The following is a 7,960-nucleotide window of genomic DNA, read 5'->3' on the forward strand; positions in this document are numbered from 1 at the left end:
TCTCTGATTCCAGCCTGTCGCAACTCTGCAACCCAAACAGGCTTCATTCCTCCTTTTGTATCTTTGCGCAGAGCAGGAAAAATAAAGAGCAACAAAGAGGAGTCCAAGAGCGAAAAGCATCAGTAGATTTTTTATTTTTTTTCCCCCTCTCCTCCCCCATTGACTTCCAAGTCACTCAGCACAAACGAGATCCTCTCCCAGGCCTGACAGCCGACAGTGAAACTTCTCTCCTGTGTCAGACTTTCTACAGGAGGTGGGGCTGAGACGGCTCCTTCCAGCTCCACTCGGATTCCCTCAAGGAGCCTTTGAAGGGAGAATAAAGCAAAGTTTTGCGCGTATCTGACTGTAGCTCAACACTGCAGTGACATTCAAAGGCTCCCACTACACCAGCTTAACATCAGCTGTTGTTTCTTTGATTTAGATCTTCCTCCACTGTCTTCAGTTTCACGCACCTTTTTGAAGAAAGAAAAAAAAAACATCAGAAAGAGGGATTAAACCGCAGTCCAGTCTTTCATGGAAGTAGTGGCCAATTCTGCCCAGAAGATGGTAATCTGGCACCAGTTGGCCTCTTTTGATTTAAAAAAATAAGATAAAAAAAATAAATATAATCTGGGATCTTCACAAAAAGTAATACGAGCCTATTTGGCTCCTGGCCACTTTTAGGTGATGCCAAGTCCACAGTCCCTTCAGAAAATCTTAGAAGGAGCCAAAAGCTGATCCAAGCTGACATCTCAGTCTTACCCGCTGCTCTTATTCACAACTAACAAGGTGATATCAAAGATACTCCTCTGAAATGAGTAAGGGAAGATTTATTTCACAGCTGAAATCATGATCTGGGTTTCACTCAAAGTGAAACAATGAAGGGAATTGCAACTTAAACTCTTGACTTTTTTTTTTTTTTCAAATGAAGCAGGAGATGGATGGACAGATTGAGTGTTTGCAGTAATGTAAGCATCTTAATTTGACCTCTGACCTTTGGTAATTAAATCTAGATCATAACTAAAATAATGGGGTCATGGGTAAAAGTGGCTGAAATGAGCTTACTCTATGAGGTAATTGGGCTCAGCCATTGAGACGAAGTAAGAAACTGTTTCATCCAATAAAGGAGTACAGCAACAGCACCCCCCTTTGTGAAGAAACTTAATTAATATGAGTTACAACAGCAATTATTTTTTTAACTTTGGGATCAATAAACTATGTTTACAATTGAATTTAACGTCATTGTACATCTTGTTTTGTATTTCAGACTTCATTTGTCTGTGTTTTTATCATTTTGTATTCCTTTGTTGCAATTTTATTTGTAATGTCTTTTCATATCTTTGCTTAACACCCTTTTGCAAAATAGCTTTCCAAAACACAAAACAAAACCAAAGACATAGTCTTGCAGGAGGTTAGAAATGCCCTTTGGAAATCATATACTTGTAAAAGTCATGAAGGATTATGTGGTTAATACACCATGGCTCCTACACCAGATTAGATGCTGGAACATTTCCTCATCTCGCTCGCCCTTGGATTTTGGGAAACGACTGGAAGAAAAACATTGTAATTCTGGTGTAACAACAGGAAAAACAGAAGACAGCAAAATGACTAACCTTGAATGGTTTTTTTTTCCTGTGTTGCTTTTACTGAAGAAAAAAAGCAAGAGAAAAACAACAGCTGCAGAAAAAAGAGTTCTCTCTCTCTCTCTCTCTCTCTCTATCTCTCTCTCTTCCTGTCTTTCTCTGTCTCTCCTTCTCTCTTTTGTGTGCACACTGGAAAGAGCAGACGATGACCTTTGGGTTTTACCACTGAAGGGATGAATATGGAAAGACAATGTCAAGTGGGAACAAATTCTCATGCACGGCCCATCGGCAGGAATGGAAATGAGATAAGCATGAGATTAGCAGTTGGTCTGAAACAAGAAACCAATGATTCAAATCCTGTGTCGGATACCTCCTCTCTGTGCTATCAGCGATCAAATCTTGTGATTTTCAGAGATTAAAAAGTGAGGCTTTGCAGATGCCAATTTACACACACACACGCACACACACACACACACATGCTCACAGGGACAGACGCCTCTTTAGAATTATTCATTCATAAATCAAAAGGTTGTGACTGGAATTAATCTCAAGACGCCGGTGAGTGTAAGTCACCGGATGCAAATATGACAGCTTTATTAGAAAACTAGATTGCTTAGATTTGTCTGAATTAATGTGACACTTTCTTTGATTAAATACCACTCCTTTCTCTTCACTTACTGTGGACTGGGGCTGAAGGGGGGGGGGGGGGAGCGAAGAACGCAGAAGAATATGGACATCTCAATCTCAGAATAATTTGCTTATATTGCTTTTGACTGACATAATATGGTGCGCGACGCCGCGCTGGCTTTCAATTAGGTTTTCTTTTGTTTATGGAGCAGGTGGGCTCTGACTATCATCTGAACCAAACAGCTACATTTGATTCATATCATGTGCAATAACGCTAAACCTGCCCCACAGGGTCACTACGGAGCATCCACCTTTCTGGACGCAGCATCGATTGGAGTATCGATCAGTCTGCTGAAGGATTGGCTGGAAATAAGTACGCGCAGCAATTTTGTCAATCAATTAATTGCTTTAACTGAACCGCATTCCAGCAATTCAAAGACAGGCGATACTAACGATTGTTTCAAGGAGCTCCCGATACGCAGCGGCGCTTTCTGTCAGGAAAGCAACGTCGTGCGGATGTTTGGCTTAGCGTGACCTATGACACAACTTTGAGGTTGTTCGGTCTGCTGTTTGCTTGGTAAGATAAATGTGGCAGGTTCAGCTTGGTGACAGTTCAGACAGGCCGTTGCTGTGGGTTTCTAGCAGCATTAGGATTGGATTTAAAAGAAAAAACAACGACACATCATCCCTGTGGATCCAGCGGTGATACCGCGAGACACGCTGGGTGGAGTGAGAGGAGGAGGACAGTTCTAAATGCGAGTGTTTCGGAAACTGAGCCAGGAGGGACATTGCCGCAGCCCAGGCAGGATGACTAAAGCATGAAAGGAGGGTTGGGCAGATTCCCTGGAGAGAGATGGGAAGAGGGGGCTGGCATAGTGAAGGTGTAGCAGCAAAAGCTGCTGCAGCACTTCCACGAATTGATGGCTGAGTTCATGGGATGCAAGAAGCAGGCAGAGAGAACAACAAGACGATCACTGACACATTTCGTTTTCTACAATGTAGCCAGTGAGATGTCGCTCCACGGGACGAATGAGCTGTCGTTGAGTGGAAATCCAGTACTGAAACGATGAACAGACTACATTCGAGTCAAACATATCTCAACCTCGTTTTCATTTAGCTCGTCGCGAAGAAGTTAAAAGAACTGCACAAGTTCTTATGCAAAACCATGAGAAAGAAAATGCTACCACTATTCCAAAAATAATATTGTTTTCTCTCTTTTTGTCTCTTTTAAATGCTGTTTGAGCTCCAGCTGGTGCTTCGCTCTCATGTGGGATTGGGCTTTGCAGCTTTTCTGTGTTCATCAGTGTGTGTTTGTGTCCATTCCTTCACTGCTGTACTCACAGCAGGAGCCAAGCTTCTTAAGGGAAGCACACAACATCAAGCGGAGGCAAGATTTGTGTGTAAATGTAAGTCGCAGGGCTTGCGCGAGTCAGGGTTTGAGTGTGTGTGTGCGTGTGTGTGTGTGTGTGTGTGTGTGCTGAACGTGCCGGGGTGTATCTAGGGGCGTCATTGTGCCGTGTTTTCCATGTGGGCCTTGGTGCGTGGTAGACATGGGAGTGGGATCCCTTTGATCGTGACAGCTGCATGGAGAAACAGATTACCTTTCACTGCTGCAGTGACAGAAAGCCACACTCTGTTTGACAAACCTCACCAGCAAATTTAATATCCTGCTCGTTTCCACTGACAAACACTGTCATACAGGGAGCTGGATGAGGAGTCAGATGAAATATCCCCGTAAATAATCTGACAATAGGTGTCCTTCAATAAAATAAAACTGGGGGGAGTGCGACTGACATTTGCTGCACTTTTAAAAAATTAGATTTTTTTTGTGTAATATCATGAGCTTACTCCATTTTTTTTTAATGAGCAGCATCAGTCACTGACTAAACTCATACCTGTTGCTGATGTACAGTCTGTGACTTTAGGTTAGCGACTTTAGGTTAGCGACTTACATGGGCCACTACGGCTAATTTTTCAGTCCTCTGCCTACCCATTTGGGCACAGAGCAGCAAGTAAAGCATCTGAACGGCTGGTTATTAAACTTTACGATGTTGTAAGCACATTTACTATGGCAATAACATCATTTTGTTCACACCCCAAAATACATTTTTAGACAAATAATCCGAATGGGAAAAAAAAAAAAAAAAACACGAGTACACATGCTAGCATTAGCCTAACATAGCTAAGCACCTAACACTGAAAACAGGTATTGTTGGAGCAAAACATATCCTTTTATAGAAGTTGTTTGGGTCTTGTCGGCTTTAATTTCAAAGAAAAGATGTACAAATTTTGAAGCCACGAATGTTTTACCTGTTGGATTTTCAAGTGTATGCATTAATTGTAATGACATATTTGAATTTAGACACACAGTGGCCCAGCTGGTAGCACTGTTGACCCAGCCAGAAGGTGATGTGTTTGAGTCCTAGCCTGGGGTCTTTCTGCATGGAGCTTAAATGCCTATTGAAACCTAAACGAAAGAAAAACGAGTTAAATAAGTTCCTTAAAAAGTCAGATATCAGCTAACTCAAAGGTTTTAGCACAACTGCGTTTGTTTGCTTAAACTAATCCGGGTGATAGTAATTCCTGTTGCTCATTTAATGCCTTTAGGTTTTTAAACTAAAGCATCTCTAAAAGGAGCTGCACAAGGAATAATAGATCCACTTACTTAAAAACTAGACTTAATGGGTTGTTTCTCAACCTGAATGAGGCCATAACCAATTCCAATAATGAGGGATTCAGTTACCTAATCATGAATTTGCACAGGTTTTCCGCTGAAACGGAGCTGATGTGTGCGGGTTGAAGATCAGATCAAATGATGACTTTTCTGCTTTATGTTCGATTTAAGCGTAAAGCCTTCATTCTGTCTCTGATGTGATGTAGCTTTTCCAAACAAAGGTTCCACAGTTCAACACCCACATCAAAAGAACCTGTACTCTCCTCCTGAACTCTCACCATTCTCAGTCCTGTCTTCGTCTATTTTTTCCCCCCTTCCCTTAATATCGCCAGGATCAAACAGATTTGCAGAACAAAGTGGCGGATAGTTTCCCTTCCTCCAAATAAGGTCGGAGAGGCAGCCTCACATCGTGTTTATTTGATCTGTCAAATTACCAATCACAGCAGCCTAAACCTTACAGGAATGGGCTTTTGAAAAGGGAAGAGGACAAATTGAGCTCTTCAGAGTGAATTTGGCAGTGGAGGGTGGGAGCAGTGAGAGCAGAAAAATAAATAAATTCTGCCAAAAGAAGTGTTCAGATATTGACTCCTTTATTGATGTCTGCATTGTCTGGAAAGGACAGTAATTTAATTGAAGTTAACTACAGGTTTACACCAACAATTAGCACAGCTTTAATTATTAAATAAAAATACATCAGCCCTTCGGACCCCATTTAGCTGAAATAGCTTCTTGTAACTCTACCAAGTTTCTGACTTCACTCTGAGGAAAGTTTGTCCCAACCCTTTCTTTGAGCCGTGAGAAGCTTTTGGAGGTCTGTTTCGAATCACCCCCACAAAATTTAAAGTAGATCAAATCTGGGCACGGCTCTTTCCGTTTCCATTTTGCAATGGCATTTTGAAGACTTTTTGAAGACTTCTTTCTGCTTGCGGCAGTCTGCTTTCAGAGTGAACTTGGGTAGACAGACAGATCTCGGCCTGGTAAGGATTGTTTTGAAAGTCCGCCGCTCTTTTATTATTCTCCATGCAGGAAAAAAAAAAATGCTGATTTCAAATTCTTTCGAGATCTTCTAAAATCCCTCACAAACCTCCTTGATGTGAAACTCTGTGTGTCGTTTTCAATATGGAGACGTTTCCTTGTTTACTTCTCACCTAAACTTGGATCTTTAAAATAATTTTATTCTCTCCTTTGGTTTTTGGAATGTTTATAATATTCAAATGTTAACAGATGAGCAGAGAAAAAGAGAATAGATCCAGTATGAGAGAAGAGAGCCCAAACTGGTGTCTGACAGAGGTAGACTGATGCAGGGACATTATCCCAGGTGGAAACAGGATAAGCTGACCAGAAATACAGAGCAGGCAGTAGCAGGGGCAGCTGGAGCAAGGGCGGTAGAGGACGAGTAGGGTATGACAAGAATCACAAGAACATTGGACCAGCTAAAAAAAAAAATGACAAAGAAAAAATACAAAAATGATCGTTAAAGAGATACAAACATAATATGTGTACTCCAGAACCTGCAGATATATTGACAATTTAGAATTGACATTTTGAGTGCACACAATAAATTTCCCAAATTGCAATCATGGCAAATGGATGTTTACAGTTCGCCGCATTCGCGATGTGATAATTTGCACTTGAACTTTTGCGTTTGAGCCCGTCCTTAGTAGTGAACGTGAAGCTCAATGTCGCGCGACATTTTTAATAAAGCTCTGGTAAAACAAATACTCCAAGACCTGTTGGGTGAGAGCTGTGATCAAAAGTGAAAACTGAGAACTTCTGGCGATAAATGCTGCCAACCGGGGGAATAATGAGTCATTATCACTTTATTTCTCATCAAAGTTTTTTCTTCCAAAGCATGTGAAGTAAGTTACCTCTGAAACCCAACGTAGGTGCAGGAAGTTCAGGGTCATGCCTCATACCTGGCACAGACGGGTGTGTGTCACATCAGCCATGTCATAAGTGTGTGTGTGTGTGTCTGCGTGTGTGTGTGTGGTTTCCTCCTGGTGTGGCTCAGTTTTGTATAATGCACCCAGCCCGAGGGCTGATGTTGCCAGGTTGTGTAAATAAATTAAAGCAACAAATTACGTTTAAAAGCTTCTCCCTCAGGCCAGGGAAAACTAGGATCCATTATTCATAGCTTTTACTGCCGGGAATCCAAACCAGGTGTGTGTGTAAGTGTGTGTGTGTGTGTGTGTGCGTGTGTGCGTGTGTGTGTGTGCGTGTGTCGGTGTGTGTCAGTATTTTTTTGTCAATTATTTAAAGATTAACCGCCTTTACCTCATCACATTATCTCGCTGATGAGATTAACTGTCATCTACATTTTGATGGCAGCGATGAAACTACAACAGGGGCTGTTGGACCTCTTTTACTATCTTGACACTTGTTATGTTGGTGTTTCCATAGGAATCAGTTTCAGGTATGTATACATATATGTATATGTTAGTGTGGTTTAAAGTGCCACATTTGATTTGAAGTAATGAAAAACGTGAGATTTTGTTCAAAATTACATATTAGGATTTCTTTAAAAGTTCAGTGGTTTGACTTTTCTACTTTTCGTAACTATCTCAACTCTTACTTCAGTTGCAGGTCTTAATAATTTCGGGCTAACGCACCATGGGTGGAATGATGCAATAAACAACTTTCATACATTTTTAAAAACGCAAAAGTTGGATGCCTACATTTCAATTCTATGTGGGGTTTTTCTTCTGGCCTATACTTTGCGGGGCGGGAATGTATATATGACCCCCCTCACAAATATTGTCCGTCAGCATAAACAAGCTCCTGTCGTGATTCTAGCTGGATATATGGCCTGTCTTCTTGGTGGAGCTCCTTTAAGGCGGTTGTTTTATTGGCACAGAGCCAGCTCTTAAGCATGGTTCATAAATTTTCAAATGTTGTGGTTGGGGCTTTGGGTAGGCCGTCCCAGTAGTTTAACGTCAGCCTCCTTTATCCATTCTAAAACCAATTTTGATATGCGATTGGGGTCACTGTGCCACTGAAACACTATTGAATAACTTTCCAGCCTCGATTAAAAAGAAAATTGATTGGAAGTGCAATAAAACACAAAGTTTTACATATTTAAGCTAAATACTTGATAGAA

This window comes from Poecilia mexicana, unplaced genomic scaffold (assembly GCF_051168715.1).
Source record: "Poecilia mexicana isolate PSO_F unplaced genomic scaffold, ASM5116871v1 scaffold_21, whole genome shotgun sequence".
Classification (NCBI taxonomy): Eukaryota; Metazoa; Chordata; class Actinopteri; order Cyprinodontiformes; family Poeciliidae; genus Poecilia; species Poecilia mexicana.